Genomic DNA, 19,328 nt, shown 5'->3' with positions numbered 1-19,328 from the left:
CATTAAGTAATCTGCTATTTATCTGCTATGAGCCAGTGGTTTTGTTGTGATATTACACATTTTACTGGTTTGTAATTGTTGACTGTGAAACGGCTGAAAAAAACAACACATTACATTGGTATTGTGTCAAGCTTTGTCCTGAGTAAGGGTTTTAGTGTATTCAAATATGTTCTTTCTGCTGGCGGATGTGTTTGGATCGAATGTGGTTTGGTTTTACCGCATTTCCTGAGGATGAATTTTCTGAAGGCTTGGTTCTGTTAAATCTGCACTAGACATCACCTGCATGGCAGTGGAACTGCATTAGTAGGGTAGGTCATACTCAGGTTCTTACATGAATCTGAAGGAAATCCTAACATGATCGGGTTGTCCAAATTATGTTTTTTTTTTATGGGGAATTCAAATATGAGTTTATTTTTTAGATTGGATGATTCTAACCTACATACATTTTGTATTTCTAAATTGCCAATTTTAACCTTTTGTACCACTTAAGATATTAACAGTTATAAGAGTAATCTTGCATGAATATCACTGGATACAATTACAAGGAACAATCTCCTGACTTCCTGAACTTTGCCAGTTTGCACAAGTCCTTCTTTGAGTCATTCTTGGACATCAGCCTCCTGCTGGTCTCCTGAGCCCACCATCCTTCTTTTCCTGTGAAAAGTACTAAGCAGAAGCCTCAGTCACCATTTTAACAACCCTCTCAATACTTTGTGTGTGGCAAGGCCAGTTGAGCACCTCCATGGGGGTATTGATGAAGTTTTTCACCTCCGAGGTGCTTAGGGAGCAGGTGAGAGAGGGCTTTGACACACCTTCAGACCAGCTGATCAAGTCACCAATGTGACCAGGAGTGCTTGACCTTCACATTGAACGAACATGGATAGTACACTCCAATGATGAATTCGACAATTAATTGCACATTTCTACAAGTTCTTTCCTTTAAATCTGTGGTTTGACACCCGGAGCCTGAGAAGTCTGTTTGCTGTGGTGAGCCAGTGGCTGTGGTTCACTGGGCCACTCTCCAACAGAGCCAACTTGGCAGGAAGCACTCCATCCCTGAGTGCACAGACAATCTTATAGCCATAGTGTCGATCAGTTGAGAGATCTTGAATGACCATGTCCGGCAACTTGATCAGTGGAGAGCCAGCAGAGATCTGGGTGACGTTTGGATTAATATCCGAGTCTGTAGCAGAATCAAGGAAAACGGGACCATAGCAATCTGTTCAGCATGTGACTCCTGTTTAGTGGCTTTTTCTGGGATAAAATGGAACAGATGGTTACTGCCAGGCTCTCCAGCAACACAAGTGTTCTTCCTTGATCTTTGCAGGAAAAGATTGGTCACTGCCCTCTGCTTCCATCATATTAGTCAGGTCAATCCTCCCATCGAAGAGGATGCAGGAGACCCCCCCCCCCCTTCTCCCTGCATTTCTCCTCAAACTCTCATCAACTTCTCCTGTGCTCTCTTGACCTTGTTCTTATCAATCACTTTACTTGTGTTGTCTTCTATGATGATTCCTGCATCAATCAGGGCAGTGGTTGTTATAGCTGCAGTTGGCCCTATGCCATACCTTACACTAGCAAGGGCAATGTTTGGTATCTCATCATAGTTTTTTTTTGTACCTTCGCAACAGGCTCAGGTTTAGTTTCAGGGAAGAGCTTATCCTCGGCATTACTTCTCTTCAATTCCATATCCTGGTCACCATCTGCCAAATATCTCTCAACATCTTTCCTGGCTGCCTTCTCTGCTGCTGCAGCATTTTCCTCCTTGTTCCTTCTCCTTTACTCTGCCTTCTTTTCAATCTGCTGCCTTTCCAATGTCCTTACCTGTCTCTTATGGTCTGGCAGATCAGGGCCCCCATTTGGTGGGGTCCTTTACTTCCAACCTCTTTCTGTCCCTTGATGTAAGCAAGCTCTTTCACAGGAATCTTTTTCTCTCTGCTACAGAAACAGTTAATGTGGGCTTGGATCCCACAGATCTCACAGCCTTCCCCTCACAACTGGTAATCTGACACTTGTATGTCAAAATATCAAATAAAATGTCTAACTTGACCATGAAACTCTCTTTGGAATTGCGTTTCCTCTTCCCAAGAGAGAACTTCACTGCCTGATTCCAGACCTCCTTGAGCTTGGACATGATAGTTACCTTTTCATTGATAATAGGTGGCATAAAAAGAGCATTAGCTTTGCTCCACTGACAAATCAGACCAGGGTAGATGTCCCTCACCAGCTGGTCCACAGCGTAGTTCCTCCTGTCATCTTCACTTTGCTCCCTCAAGTAGATGCTATACCTCAGGATATCCCTGACATTGGCAGTTCGGACTTCAACAGCTCCCGCCCTTTGCCAACAAGATTACTCAAATGAGAACTTGATGTCTTCCACCAGTTCATAAGCCAACAACTATTTTATGAATCATTGAAATTCTCACTCAGTCCATCCCTTCCCTTTCATCACAAAACGGCGGACTGGACCCGCCTCCCCAAAAGATGCTGCTATTGCTGTTGCTGTTTTCTGGCTGAATTGGGGCTTAACTTTTAGTGACTTTGAAGATGATCACATTTGTTGTGTCTGGACAAAATGACTAGACACAACATTGTGTCACTTATGTGAAATATCAACACATTTCCTGGATCCCCATTTCCCATAAGACAATTCAACTATCTTTAAAACATAGGTCAGATTTTCTAAATCTAAAGGGCTAAATCAATTGAAATGGCCCGCCCTACTGTATTAGAGTTGGAAAATCCACAAGCTGCATTATACCCAGTAACGTTAAGATAAATCAATGCAGCCAAGTTAACAAGTTGGTAGACTAGAATATGATAGCTAACCTACACCACAATTAGGCTGACATAATTTTGTCAGTTTTAATTGAATTTGTCTATCTAGGGAATATAGCCTGTACTTTCTAGTGTGGAACTTCTAATGTGATTGGGACGGACTTTGCTTCATGACAGTGACAACTCCGTTCACCTCTGAATCCCCCAATAAACATACCTTTAAGTTAATGTACCAAGTTAAAGTACCTAATGGTAGTTTCTGTGTGTGTAAAGGTAACATTATATATATTTTTTGAGAAATGTTGTGTTGTCATGCATATGGTGTTTTTACTATAAAAACAAATACTCTCATTTGTGTATATGCGTGTGTGTGTGTGTGTGTATGTGTGTATGTATATATATATATATATATATATATATATATATATATATATATAATTTTATTTCTTTCTTTTAGGATCTGAATTTGATGGAAAAGCTTGTAAATCTTAACTGAAAGTCACTCTGGATAAGTGTCTGCTCAATGAGTGAACTACAAATGTATTTAATGAGAACAGAGTATATAGTACAATAGATAAAGGTTTTGTTGTTTTAATGTGAAATTCTGATGCTAAATTATTAAGTTCAGGCATGTCATGCATACAGCCCCCATGGAACTGAGTTGCTTGGGAAATATATTCCATAAATTCCTTCTTAAAATGGCACTTATGAAAAAGCCCTATAGGATTATAAAAAGAAACTATCAATGTTTCATAATACTCTATAGTTAGCTTATAGTATGCTATTATACATTTCTTTAACTATGTACATACTATAGAATTATTATTGGATACCCTATTGTATTTTTTTTTTACCTATAATAACTTCAACATGTCCAATACGTTTAATGTATTATGCAGTACCTATAATATTCCTATGACTTAAAAATACTTAAAAAACATTATTAAAAGCTTTCCTAATGGATAGGCCTTGTCTTGTCCAGTTTATAATAGTATTCTTATTGAGCTAAATAAATTCATACAAGAAAAAACATTTCCTGCAATTCATTTTCGTGTGTATTTGTAAGGAGGATACAAAAGCATTCAAATCTCATGAAAACATTTTCCATTTGTAAAAACAGACCAGTATTACATTATTGTTATTTTATTCAATAAAATAACAATAAACATGTTGACAATTAATAGCCATCCACATATATACATTTATACTTAATATGTTCCAAATAAAAAGCTTTTCTTTTTTTCTTGACCTCTCAACCTTCACACACACTTTTTTTGATGAGATTCCTAGATTGCGAATGATGAACAGATTGTCAGCTTGAATGACAATGTTGAACCACAACTATGGGAATAGGTTGACATGAGCAGTTTCTTTAACAAATACAATTTAGTCTAACAAAGAAAAAGAATAGCAGTTGTCCACAGCATCCATCTTTGAACATGACAGGTATTATCCTTTTTTTCAAAGATTTTGTAGTTAGCTGTGTGATAAACAATCTGTCCTTAAATGAATGACTCCATGTGCTGGGATGGGACAGATCTGTTAATTAGTTCTTCTACAGCAAGTTTTACAGAAGCTGTGACGTGAAGAGGCACAGATTTTCCAACAGTTTTGAAGGAGCCTGAAATTTTTTCTCCTTTCAGTCACCTGTCTGCAAGCTTGGTAAGGAATATACAAAATTCTGACTCAGAGTGAAATCCTAAAACACTAAGACGTTTGGGAATGTCTCGCCAAAGAAGGAAAAGCTGGTAAATTTGTTGTGGATCACATTGGCCCTCAATTATCATTCTTGGGTAGAAACGGCGTAAGATTTTCCATATTGATAAATCTCAAAGTCACTGTGGTTTTGGGTGTACGCCAGGTGTACGCTGGAAATTTGGTGTACGCACTTTTGATAAATGAGGGCCATTGTGTCCCAAGGAAAATATTTCAAACTTCCATTGTTACCCTCAAATGTAAAAGATGAAGTTGCCCACAGAGGCCCCCAGTTCTGTACACTATCAGTAAGGTGGATTAGCTGATGACAATTAAAAGAAACATTCTTGTCCATATAACACTTCCAGTGTCTTGACAAAGAGAACTAAGGTAATGTGAGCTAATCGAAGGTCATATTGTGGAATAGATCCTTGAAGCAAAATATGCATGCTGAAAGTAAGGAGAAATGGAGCCGGAAGGATGCCTGGTAGAACACTAACTGAATAAAACAGAAGAAATGCACGAAACTCTGATGCTACCCAAAACTTTCTCATATGCAGTGATCGTGGCACTCTTGTGATTTCCTTTGGTGGCTTGAGATTTAGCAGTCTAGAGTCCAGTTCTCCAATTTTTCGACCTATATACCATGGTTTCAAAAAATTACGTGTCCAACCAAAGAGACAGAAGTTGTCGAGTTATGCCGAGTAGAACAGAGTGCATGTAGTCAGGCACAAAACCAAAGACAATGTGGAACAAAGGAAGCAAAAACAGTAATGGCAACCCCTTTACAACATTTTGCGGATTATCAGAGCAAGCAGCATGAAATGCTTTATCCTTGAACTGATTGTGTGACCTTTCAACTAGCAGTTGATGATTGTACGGATAGCATCTTACATATCCTCTGCCTTTAGGGCCAACATTACCAGGGTTCAAGTACCAGTCACAACCATATTCACCACTCAATTGCTTACCGTGACATAGGATTGGCCTGGCAATTGCATCTGAGGTCCATCTTTGTCCTCTTCAGAATCCCACTGTTATCGCTCCAAAGTAATGGGTTTTGGGCTAAACCAAAGTGCTGCAACCATCACAATTTCTTTCCTATGGCAGTTCATTTATGGTAAACTGAAGGGGCCAAATTGAGTAATTCGAGGAGGTGAAAATTGGTACTCCATCACAGTTCCAGGTTAACGCTAGATCATCGGCAGATAGCATCTTCACTTTTAGTAATGTCTGGTACATCTTGCCATCAATGACATCCTCAATATCATACACGCCTTCCTTCACTGACTTACTCAAAAAATCTATTCTGTGGTTCTCCAATGTATCTTTCAGAAGGTCCCTCAAAGTTATTGACAAGAAGAAAAAAAAAAATTTCTCTGCTAAAGTGTGTTCCACAGTGTGAGAAATGTTAGTCTTTGGGTTGCTTTCCTAGGTAATTTTGGCATTCAACACAAAATAATTGAGAAATGGCTGTCAGGGCTGGATTACCAAAATAAATGCTGAAGAGATACTTAGATGTAGGAACCAAGTTAGGGACAAGCAAATTGAGCTAGGCAAAATATACTGTCTTAAACACATGTATATATATATATATATATATATATATATATATACACACACTCACCTAAAGGATTATTTGGAACACCTTACTAATACTGTGTTTGACCCCCTTTCGCATTCAGAACTGCCTTATTTCTACGTGGCATTGATTCAACAAGGTGCTGAAAGCATTCTTTAGAAATGTTGGCCCATATTGATAGGATAGCATCTTGCAGTTGATGGAGATTTGTGGGATGCACATCCAGGGCACGAAGCTCCCGTTCCACCACATCCCAAAGATGCTCTATTGGGTTGGGATCTGGTGACTGTGGGGGCCATTTCAGTACAGTGAACTCATTGTCATGTTCAAGAAACCAATTTGAAACGATTCGAGCTTTGTGACATGGTGCATTATCCTGCTGGAAGTAGCCATCAGAGGATGGGTACATAGTGGTCATAAAGGGATGGACATGGTCAGAAACAATGCTCAGGTAGGCTGTGGCATTTAAACGATGCCCAATTGGCACTAAGTGGCCTAAAGTGTGCCAAGAAAACATCCCCCACATCATTACACCACCACCACCAGCCTGCACAGTGGTAACAAGGCATGATGGATCCATGTTCTCATTCTGTTTGCGCCAAATTCTGACTCTACCATCTGAATGTCTCAACAGGAATAGAGACTCATCAGACCAGGCAACATTCTTCCAGTCTTCAACTGTCCAATTTTGGTGAGCTCGTGCAAATTGTAGCCTCTTTTTTTCCTATTTGTAGTGGAGATGAGTGGTACCCGGTGGGGTCGTCTGCTGTTGTAGCCCATCCGCCTCAAGTTTGTGCGTGTTGTGGCTTCACAAATGCTTTGCTGCATACCTCGGTTGTAACGAGTGGTTATTTCAGTCAAAGTTGCTCTTCTTTCAGCTTGAATCAGTCGGCCCATTCTCCTCTGACCTTTAGCATCAACAAGGCATTTTCACCCACAGGACTGCCGCATACTGGATGTTTTTCCCTTTTCACACCATTCTTTGTAAACCCTAGAAATGGTTGTGCGTGAAAATCCCAGTAACTGAGCAGATTGTGAAATACTCAGACCGGTCCGTCTGGCACCAACAACCATGCCAAGCTCAAAATTGCTAAAATCACCTTTCTTTCCCATTCTGACATTCAGTTAGTAGTTCAGGAGATTGTCTTGACCAGGACCACACCCCTAAATGCATTGAAGCAACTGCCATGTGATTGGTTGATTAGATAATTGCCTTAATGAGAAATTGAACAGGTGTTCCTAATAATCCTTTAGGTGAGTGTATATATGTGTTTAAGACAAATTTAAATGTATAAAAAATCTGAAAAGGTACAAAAGATTGCGAAGAAGTGGGAGGGGTGTGTGCAGGCGTTTGTACATCTGACATTTACCATTCCAGGGGCATCATCAAGGTCTAAATCATCAGAGCCATGTTGATTAGGGTTTGCCATGGGGTCCTAAGGAATATATAAAAGGACAAAACCAACACAACATATTAGCTAACTAAAATTTTAGATGGAATAAAGTACAATGACTTCAGGGGTGAAGCTAAGAAACAAAGTATCTGTGTGTCCACAATATGTGTGTTTAGCATTTGCACATGACACCATGTCAGCAGCATCATCGAGGTCTGAATCATCTAAGCTATGTTGATTTGGGTTTGTCAGGGGGTCTTAAGCATTAAATAACCAGAGAAAAACAACTAAAGATATTATCTAACTAAACTAGTAGCTAGATTACAGTTACATGACAATGACTTCAGGGGTGAAGCTAAGAAACAAAGTATCTGTGTGTCCACATTATGTGTGTATAGCATTTGCACATGACACCATGTCAGCAGCATCATCTACGACTAAATCATCAAAGCCATGTTGATTTGGGATTGTCAGGGGGTCCTAAGCATTAAATAACCAGAGAAAACCAACAAAGGATATTATCTCACTAAAATAGTAGCTAGATTACATGGCAATGACTTTGCACAAGTGAGGCTAAGACACTGTGTGTGCGCGTGTGCGTGTGTGCGCGTGTGCCTGAAACACATTCAGCTGATTGGTGTTTGACAGTGCTACATAGATGCTGACACTGTAAGTACACCATCATGGTGAGAGAAAAAAACAATTAGATATAACTACAATAATGTTTAGAAACGGCAGTATTAACAGCATGACAAAGCTAAGCTTAATGGAACACTCCGAGCATGTAGCTATCAAATTATATGTTTGCAGCTGCAACAATAAAAAAATCTTAGTCAGCTATGTAGACAGCTCCCAGCTATCTAAAACTAGCTAGCTAGACTAAATAACAACATGACCGTATTCCTGCTTGACCTGGTCTCTCGATGGTAATTTTGAGTTTTCATTTCGCATCCACTTTTTATATGGTCCCCTTATCACTCGGACTGGAGTAATTGCTTCGGTAAGCAAGTTAATTAAAGTTACAACACACAGCTAGCCATGTCATCTCAACTATGACACGACCAGCTAGCAATGAAACAACATTCTGCAGCAACCGATAAAAGGCGCCAGCATGACGTACCTAATGGTGCGCATGCACGCAATCAAAAATAAAAAGGCGCGAGTGAAGAAACAACCGTTGTATTCGACGTTTGGTTGTAGTATGGTCAAGACTGATATCATGGGAATGAAACAACATGTACGCACTTTTGGATTGTTTTGAGTAAGTAAAACCCGAAATTTCTCCAGTTGATGACATTCAAGATTTTGATGGGATGTGTGACAATGGGAAAGAATACATTGTTAATCGGCCGAGCACGCGCCTATGTCATGGCTCTGGATGGTCAGTTAGCTAGCTAGCCAGATAATTATAGCTAACAAGAGAATGTTAATGTTAAAAGTTTAGAAACATAATTCAAACTATTGAGAAAGTATGCTGATTTATAACACATTTATTCTTACTTTGAACAAAACCTGTAAAATTTCTGAGTGCATGTTATTAATCCAGAGTGTCTCACAAAAAAAGAAGAGAGCCAAGTATGAAAAAAGACATCAGACAAGTTTCTAACCCTTTGTAGCAGCAGTTTTATTTAGTTGATGACGCATTAAAGGTGCTGGTAACCCTGTCTCACCTATGTAATGTAATAATCAGTAATGATTAAAAAATATTTAATTATTGAGACTGAAAATGAGCACAAATTGTGTCTATTGGTGGATCTTTCAATATGTCTCCTTTTCATGTCTTTATTTGTAAGTTGTACTAAGAATGTTTGTTCTTGCAGGCCAGATCACCAAGTGACACGGAGAGTGAGTATGACCTTCCAGCATCAAAGCAGGAACTGTAGATGCAGCTAACCAGAGCTAACTGAAGTTAAAGAGCTCAAAAGAGAAAATGCTGCACTCAGACACTCACCATCCATGATTGAAGGTATGCTTTTCCTGCTACCAGTAGTGAAAAGGACACTAGCAAAATGCAAAACTAGAGAAGAATCAGTCAGGAAGGATAAGGAGTGAGCAATTGTCTGTTGCCACCACCTGCAAAACCATTCCCTTTTTGAATATTGTCTTGCTCATGCCTCTCCAGTGAACCTGTTGTCACTTTCATTTGCACCGAAACAGGTGACATTTATTCACAATCGCTTATGCTTACAAACTGGACAGATTGATATCCCTGAAGTTGAATTGACTTGGTGTTATTCTGTTCTGTCTACTCTTAATCAGGTCAATGTGAAATAACATGATTTTATGAAAAACCTCTACAATTGCCTGCAAATGTAATGATACTACATTATTCTGTACATTTTTAGAGTTGCCAAGTTTGCTTCAAGAAGTCAAGTACCTAAAGGGAGAGAGACAAAGACACAATATTTCAAAGGGTATGTGTATTTAGTGTTAGCATATTTTGTTTTTGAAGATCAGAATAAGATAAATAGAGAGTGGGAAGGAGTTGTAATACAATCCACAGAATTACTATCTGTTGTAGACAGAAATTGGACTGGAATGTAAACAAAAGCCTCATGATCCCTCTGCCCACACAAAGTTTTAGCCAAATCGTCCATTAGTCACATCCCTAGAATTCACTCTAACAGTCCGTCATATTGTGTGTTCTTAGACATGACTGCATCAAGACCCGTCCTCCAATCTCACGATAAGAGAGGAAACACAGTTTCTAATGGTGGGTGTGTATTTGATAATAGCATGTCGTTACTTGATGATGACAATAAGAGGAATAGATATAGGATAATTAGAAGTTGGTAGGAGGTGGTTGAATTAATCTGTATTCACTCTCTCACACTAACATATTGTGTGTTCCAGATATTGCTGGTGGATCGAGACCCATTCTCCAACCCCCCAATAGATGCTGACCTCCCTGGCATAGCCATCACAACACAAGAAGACTTGGTAGGATGGCTTGAAACGTTTTATTTAAACCTGCCAACATACACGCATTTTGCATACCATCCCGATGATGTTTCCTAATAAAAAATATCGATTCTCATTTGAGGGAATTCCATATCTTTGCTTTGAGGACCATACGTATCTATTACCACTCGCTGGAGTAATGCCGTCACTGTTGAACAGACAAGTGTGCCTTGCTTTGTGATATTTTGCCAGCGGACATTTCATGTATCCCATCGGTGATGCTGAACATTCTGTAGGCAATGAATTCTGTAGGCTATGAATACTGTAGGCTATGAATACTGTAGGCTATGAATACTGTAGGCTATGAATACTGTAGGCTATGCCGTGCAGTTCGCAAGGTGGTACTTGCTTTCACTAAACTGCTTGAAGCATGTGTTGTGTTCCCTGGCCATTTAAGCATTCTATAGATCAAATATGCTTTATATGCGATTGCAAGTAATTTGCAAAAAATATGTGTTCTATTTTTTATTTGGATAGGCTGGGCCTATGCTATATCCAGAACAAATTGTTAAGTTAACACAGAGTCAACTAACAAACATTTAATCACCGTCATAGTACCATCTAACACCACTTTAGGCAATCAGAGTTTGTCAACCCTGACTTTCCTTGATAACCCCGAGTAATATCTGAGTAGGTTGATCTCCCTTCGTAGTACACCCCTCTGTTTTGATCACACCTGTTTGGCTATTTAATCATAAACCTGATAATATCCCTACAACATCCCTGACTTTGTGCAAGCGTACCTAGAAGAATTTATGCTGTTTTGAAGATAAAAGTGTGGTCACACCAAATATTGATTTGATTTGGATTTTCCTTCTGTTCACTCAATTTGCATGTTGTTAATTGAGAACTATAAACTTCTACGTCTACTTTTGAAAGCATTCTTACTTTACATAATTTTTCACACCTGGTTGACACTTTTGCACTGTTCTGTATACAAAGAAGATTTTGAACATAACTTATAATGGCCACAATCATATTTAATTTGCTTTTGTTTTATTTTGTTTTAAGTTATTGTTTCATGGTTTTTAACAGGTGGATTTGGCAGAGGGTGTTAAACTACAATAAAAAATTGTTTATCGACTGAGCAAAGAACCCTCTAAATGTATTTCGGAACTCATGACAGCTCTGTTTACGAGAGAGGTAATGGCTGTCTCGTCCTTGACTGGAAAACATTCAAATGCCTTCCGGGACCAGGAGGCAAAGAAACAGCTTTGCCCAACGAAAGTGTCTGCCATTTGTAGTAAGTTGCTTTGTTTACTGAAAATACTGTACACTAAAATGTAGGATTATAAAAGATTAGTCTTCTCCTTTACAATATACCAGAACTAATAGTGAATGGCCCAAAGTTTAATATACAATAGTGTGTGTGTAACCTGACTTCAGTCTTTTAGTTTGAGCCAATTCTGTTTAGTCAGTTGTCATTATATATTATTTTGAGGTTAGAATGGAGGCTATTCTGTACTCAAAGCTAATTTGTTAAAAAAGAAAATGTTTGTCCACATCCTTTCTAAGGAGGCAAAACCAGATGGAGGAACAGGATGTCTTGAAAGTCATTAGATCAAAGCACAATAATGAGTCCAAACTTTTGAAGAGGTCAAACATTTTGCTAGGTTTAAAACAGCAACTCAAACATAACACTAGAAGGCTGCAGTCTAACCTTTTGATTTCTAACTGAGTGAAAAAGTTAGAAACATGATGCCCAGGTGTCAGTCAACTTCTTAATGTACACTGAACATGTCAAAAGTAAATTACTACAATAGCATCACTATAAGAACCTTTTATAGAATTCCTTATAAGATAGTTATAGATATAGTTATTCTGCAGTATGTCTGAATTTACCATTTGAATACTATAGAATTTTAAATAATTTTTCATGTGATATTTTTGTATTTATCCAATAGTATTCTTATTGGATAATTATAAAGTTACTATAGTTATTTATATCGTATTATTATGAGATCACTATAGTTATTTTATAGTATGTCTGAATTTATACTTCAAGAATACTATAGGATTTTGTATAATACTCTTTTATATTAATCCTATAGGAATCCTATAGTGCTTTTTCGTTAGGGGGAATTCCTTCTTAAAACCCATGAAGATTCTGACATTCACCAATGTTTTCTTATTTGAGATTTGTTCTTATGGTAAGAACAGAATCTACACACATTGAAGAGCACTTTTACACAGATTTGAATGCTGACATATTTGTGGCAAATAATTAGTTAATGCATTTTTACAGTTTTATATAGGATTGAAATTACAATAATATTTCAACAATGATAATATTTTTAATAATTATTTACATTATTCTTCAATTTACATTGTAGTTATTATAGCCGTCCCAAACAAATTAGGCCTTAGGATTTGTTCAGGATAAACTAGAATTAAGCGTTATATTGCGATGGACGAACTGCACTGGCGACAAACATATTCTCGTTTTCGATTTACATAGTGTAGTTCACATGGTGTAGTGGTTAGCTATTCAACAGTCTATTTGTTTTCTAAAGAAACGAAACAGCCATGGATTGATTCGAGTCATTGTTTTCATTATAGGTACTGTATATTAGCAAAACATCTACAGTAATTTCTTTCTAATTTTACGTATTGGATGTAGTGTAGCGATCCTTATACAATAATACCTGTTGTTGGTTTGGATGTTAACTAATGTAGGGAACTGTGGGGTTTCCACTAATTGGTTTGACAATGCAAGTAAACAGACACCATATCTCTACACATGTATCATGTGCACCCACACCCGCAGTCTGTCACGTAGTATCCCTGATCGAATCCAGCTTGGCCAACAACATTCATCCCTTCTATTGGCGGCCCGGCAGAACTAGGCTTGCCTGGTTCCTTCTCTTGTTTTCAAAGACAAAGTCTAGAATTTAGCAATTGAGCACATGAAAGCGTGGACCGCCCACACTAGTTGACCCTCAAGATCAAGAAAAACGAGGTAAAGATAGTCATCTTTTCTTTTGAAGTATTTATTGTGCCCTTACCACAACTACATTTTAAAAATGAATAAACATTACTGTTGAAGTCACATATATTAGATGCTAAGAATCAAAGCTAACGTAGCACACCTTTCTATCTGCCATTTAACAAACATTTCATTTCCGCAACGTCTTTACCGCTGCAGCTTTTGGTGTAGAGACAAATTCAAGGTCAGTTATATATTGTATTGAAAATATTAAATCTGTTGTAAACTAATCATAAACGTCGTTTTTGCAAGCCTAGTTATTTTAGATGAAAAAACCAATCTACAATAAGATCACAGAAATGCAGGGAGGAAATGAGAAAAGACCCGGAAAGATATTAAGCGTATCTCTGGATGGAAAAAGAGTGTTACAATAAAACAAAGGAGAATGGGTAGATAAAGAGAGTCTCTCAACTGACGAAAAGAGAGACAAATCTAAAAAGAAGACAGTGGAGGAACAATAAAAGAAACAAAACACAAAATACTGTAGGCCTCAAATCAGTTTGCTACAAACACACCACCTACTATCCCCAGAGGCCTTACCTGTGAATGAAGCTGCTTCTGACTTACCTGTTACTCCCCAAGGACCTGCTGGTGACTCAACTAATTTGGTAGTTGCTCAGAAGGGGGGGCATAAAAAAGTGTCGAAGATGTACAAAGAACCGGATGCAATGTCCAAACTGAAGAAGTCATTGGCCTCAGTCGAAAAATACAGGACCCCTTATTTCAGGCTTCATGCCAAAACCTGCCACCAGAGTCATACATCCCAATGCCAAATTGGAAGGGTTTTTCTGTTCCATAATGCTGTTACGGCAGAGCTGAAATACAGTTGCAAGTCCCTGACCAACCCCAAAGAGAGGCAGATCCTTTCAAAAGTGATTGCAGGAAAGATCATAAAATGTAGTGTCTGAAAATATGCACATTAAGAGTTCGGGTTTTCACAAGAATTGATGAGAGCAAACCGAAACAGGTCAAACTTCCTGGATTATCACAGGAAACAACAATCAAATGTGATCACCAACAGCGATGAAATAACAGTGGCACATTTTCTTCAAAGAGATGATAACAGCAGGGCCACTACAAGTAAGTGGGACAAAATTGCTGGAAAGCTTCTGAAAATGCAGAAGCGCCTACTCTCCAGTTCTCTTAAGAATCTACACCTGAAATTCAAAGCACAGAAGCCAAAAATCTGACGTGGTGACATCAATGGCAACACAAAGCGGAGGAGAGCGAAAAAGTCCAAATATGGTGGGACAGAGAAGTTCACAGTCCATTTTACAACAAAGGAGAATGTTTCTGGAACCCTCCAAATCCTCATTGATGACCAATTTCTGATGTCAACGAGGAGCTGATCGGTAAATGGTGTGTCATTCTGTACAACAATCACCCTTACCCAGGCATTATTCAAGATACAGAGTTGTGCTTTGGTCCAACCAATGCACTGTGTTGGGATCAATAGGTTTTATCGGAACCAAAACCAGTGATACCTATGCACATGATGGTTATTGACTCAGTGTGGAAGGAACTCTGCTCTCATTTTAATTGGTTACCTGTACATATACCAAAAGCCTCAGAGTTGCAGTGAGTTTACGCATCAGTCTGAAATGAGAAATAGTGGGACTTAGTGCACAAATGTAATGTTGTGGTGAGATGCTGTTAGTGTTATGGGTTTGTGTTAAAGTATTAGTATACATGTTTGTGGCACATAAACTTTAGTCCGTAATTTTTTTTAAACAGGAAAATCAGTTTGACCCAGCCTTTAGTGTAATACCTTTACTATCTCTGAGGAGAGGTACAACCATAACAAAACGCACAAAAGGCATAAACAGTGATCCACACAGTGGATTAACTGTAAACTAATATACTGTAGGGTCCCCAAATAGAGGCAAAGATCTTCGCCCCAGGAGCAGGATGTGGCACTGTGGCAGGTGGAGGCTCTGCCTCTGCAGCAAGACGTGTTGCCAGGGGAGCAGGAGGTGCCAGGGAAGCTGTAGTCGCCACAGGAGCAGAGGGAGGAAGGTGATGACAGAGGCTCGTCAGACCGCCACTCCGGAGGCGCTGGCTCGTCGTCCGGCCCCTCCAGGGAACCTCATGACCAGCCACGCCCTCCACCATATCCCCTGGAGGTTTATCATTGAACCCCTCTGGAGGTCACTCACCCCCCCCCATGTTGAAGGCCGAAGCGTCTCGCCTTCCTCCTCCACTCTAGTATCTGGGTGCCCCTGACCCCCGGGCTGCAAGGGCTCCTCTGTGAGCCTCACAAGAGCGGTGGCAGGGGCTCAGTGTCTCACCCCTCCAGTGGTGGCAACCAGACCGTGGGGTCTTCACAGGACCCCATAGCCACCCCCCCCCAAAAAAAAAAAAAAAAACATTTGGGACTGACTCACGGCAAGTCGCCATCGTCATCGCCAAGGTTGCTCCTGGGCTGGCCAGTCCTCCAGCAGGGGATGGTAGGGGTTCTCCTCCTCGGTGACGCTATCTGGCCAATTAAGGAGTTCCCCTAACGTCCATCTCTGCTGCGTCCCTGTGTGGTGGATCATTCTGTCACGGTCAAGGAAGCAGGACACAGACCTGAGTGGTAGCAAGACATTACCTTTTAAGTTAGGCTTGCAAAAACAACAAAACAAAGGCGCAGTACAACCATAAGAAAAGGTTTAAACACTGACTCACACAGTGGTGTTGAACAAAGTCAATTAATATAGCGTCCCCAATTAGAGGCAACGATGTACAGCTGCCTCTAATTGGGAAAACTAAAAGCAACTGCTCAGAGAAGGCTAGAGGCAAATCTTCTGTCAGGGCCTGACTATGGCCCCCAGACCACCACAGAGATGGCTAGGGGCATCCTCCTAGCCAGGACCTGACAGTTGCGGTAAAGTGATGAAAACCATAGAAAATATGTTCCAGTTTAAAATCTTAACAACTATATGGAATTTAATGTACCTGTTTATATGTATTACAGACACTGATTGTTAAAATAAAAAATCATAGAGGTAGATTTTTTTTCATTTGGGAAAGTCAAAAATTTACCATAGTTGCAGAAACACCCAAATACTGTCACTCCTCCATCCCCCTTAAAGATGAATAAAAGGTATCTGAAACAGTAGAAAATCATAAACTGACTTACATTTCATCAGTGCTCAACTGTCAGGGATCTTACATATAAGTAATAACAATGGACAGAGGCTTACTTTAAGGAAATTGATGGCAAGGAAATGTATCACATTTTCGGTGCTGCCCTCGTGACCCTGTTGAAAGCTGAATGGCCCCTGAAGCAAAATGTGTTTGACGGGGTTTCGAAAAACTTGTGAAATCACACTATCTATGAATTCAAGCAGACAAAGGCTGTGTGGTACAATGTTTATGGTGATACAATCTATGATTTATGGCCTAACATGCTACCTTTTCCCCATTAGAAAAAGAGAGGTTTGAGTGTGTGTGTTTTTTAATCTAACGACACAGAAAACCACACTCTGCCATTGTGCTTCTCTCAACAATAAGGGGTTTCCTGGTGCCCTTTTCCTGTTACCTACCAGTAACTCAACCTTTCAGTGTGCTGTGCAGTTCATCTCCTTGCAATGTTTTTCAACCTTTTCAACCATTAATTAATTATTCCTACATTTGTGAATTTCAATAACATTTCAATAAAGAATCTATATATAGTTGGCTATTCTTTTTTAAACACAATGTGTTTGAAAGCAGGTCTCGTCAAAAACAAAATCATTAACATTTAAAGACAGTTATCTAAACATCTCAACATTCTGGCAACATTCTTAGTTTTTATCAAGATTCATAATTTTAATCTCCATGTGCCATAATTCCTCCATGTGTCCGCTTATGTACTTAGAACCGGCCCTGGTGATGCTTATTCTCAAGATACTCATACCATTCAGTTACAGGTCCTATCCTAAATCATGTCCTAAATCCCTGAATGCCATACACTGGAGATCAGAGAGGTTTTAGCAGTTTTAAGTAATCTGGCAACAGTTCCTTCCTTGCACTTCGAATTCACCATATTACTACTACAAATCAAATAATCTGTGATCTCAAGTGCAAGTGAAGGGTTTACAGTTTTATTTGGGATTGGGACAGAATTAGGTGGATTATCACAAACTGTTCGTAGCTGACTGTAAAATGTCTGTTGCCAAGCTCAGGTAGAGCCAGCCCGTTCATTGCATCTTCAGAACTACCCACAATGCACCACTGTCAATGTCATATGGAGGTTCCATTGTGTTAAAAAAATCCAAGTTAGCAAAAACTATAAATACTAACGTTGGCCACTAGGCCATGTACTGTGCTTTTGTGTGGAGTTTTCACCTTGTCCTGACTTTGTTTTAAGTCATGTTTACAAAAATGTTTTAAACAAATATGGTCCCATTACGTAATGCTTCAGGACTAAACTTTCCCTCTCTGGTCTGCACAGTTGCTCTGCTTGAAGAGAGAGGGCTGTAGGGTTAATTCATGGTAAATATGTATGTATGCAAATGTAGATAGTCATAGACCATACACATACACTCACCTAAAGGATTATTAGGAACACCTGTTCAATTTCTCATTAATGCAATTATCTAATCAACCAATCACATGGCAATTGCTTCAATGCATTTAGGGGTGTGGTCCTGGTCAAGACAATCTCCTGAACTCCAAACTGAATGTCAGAATGGGAAAGAAAGGTGATTTAAGCAATTTTGAGTGTGGCATGGTTGTTGGTGCCAGACGGGCCGGTCTGAGTATTTCACAATCTGCTCAGTTACTGGGATTTTCACGCACAACCATTTCTAGGGTTTACAAAGAATGGTGTGAAAAGGGAAAAACATCCAGTATGCGGCAGTCCTGTGGGCGAAAATGCCTTGTTGATGCTAAAAGTCAGAGGAGAATGGGCCGACTGATTCAAGCTGATAGAACAGCTACTTTGACTGAAATAACCACTCGTTACAACCGCGGTATGCAGCACAGCATTTGTGAAGCCACAATACGCACAACCTTGAGGCGGATGGGCTACAACAGCAGAAGACCCCACCGGGTACCACTCATCTGCACTACAAATAGGAAAAAAAGAGGCTACAATTTGCACAAGCTCACCAAAATTGGACAATTGAAGACTGGAAGAATGTTGCCTGGTCTGATGAGTCTCGATTCCTGTTGAGACATTCAGATGGTAGAGTCAGAATTTGGCGTAAACACAATGAGAACATGGATCCATCATGCCTTGTTACCACTGTGCAGGCTGCTGGTGGTGGTGTAATGGTGTGGGGGATGTTTTCTTGGCACACTCTAGGCCCCTTAGTGCCAATTGGGCATGGTTTTAATGCCACGGCCTACCTGAGCATTGTTTCTGACCATGTCCATCCCTTTATGACCACCATGTACCCATCCTCTGATGGCTACTTCCAGCAGGATAATGCACCATGTCACAAAGCTTGAATCGTTTCAAATTGGTTTCTTGAACATGACAATGAGTTCACTGTACTGAAATGGCCCCCACAGTCACCAGATCCCAACCCAATAGAGCATCTTTGGGATATGGTGGAACGGGAGCTTCATGCCCTGGATGTGCATCCCACAAATCTCCAGCAACTGCAAGATGCTATCCTATCAATATGGGCCAAAATTTCTAAAGAATGCTTTCAGCACCTTGTTGAATCAATGCCATGTAGAATTAAGGCAGTTCTGAAGGGGAAAAAGGGGGTCAAACACAGTATTAGTATGGTGTTCCTAATAATCCTTTAGGTGAGTGTATTTTAAGTTGTTTTAAGGTAAATGAACACTAATTATGCAGATGTATTATGTACATTTCTATTTTATAACTTTATGCCCAAACATGAGCCCCTTCCCAATCTGTCTTGAAGGATGCGCCTTTTTACTGCATTTCGTTGTACTGTACTTGAATCTAATCTAATATATAGAGAAAGCCTGGAGAACATGCAAAATAAAGAAA

The sequence above is a fragment of the Esox lucius genome, chromosome 11 (genome assembly GCF_011004845.1).
Source record: "Esox lucius isolate fEsoLuc1 chromosome 11, fEsoLuc1.pri, whole genome shotgun sequence".
NCBI lineage: Eukaryota > Metazoa > Chordata > Actinopteri > Esociformes > Esocidae > Esox > Esox lucius.
The sequence above is the reverse complement of the archived record's forward strand: the minus strand, read 5'-3'. Positions refer to the sequence as shown.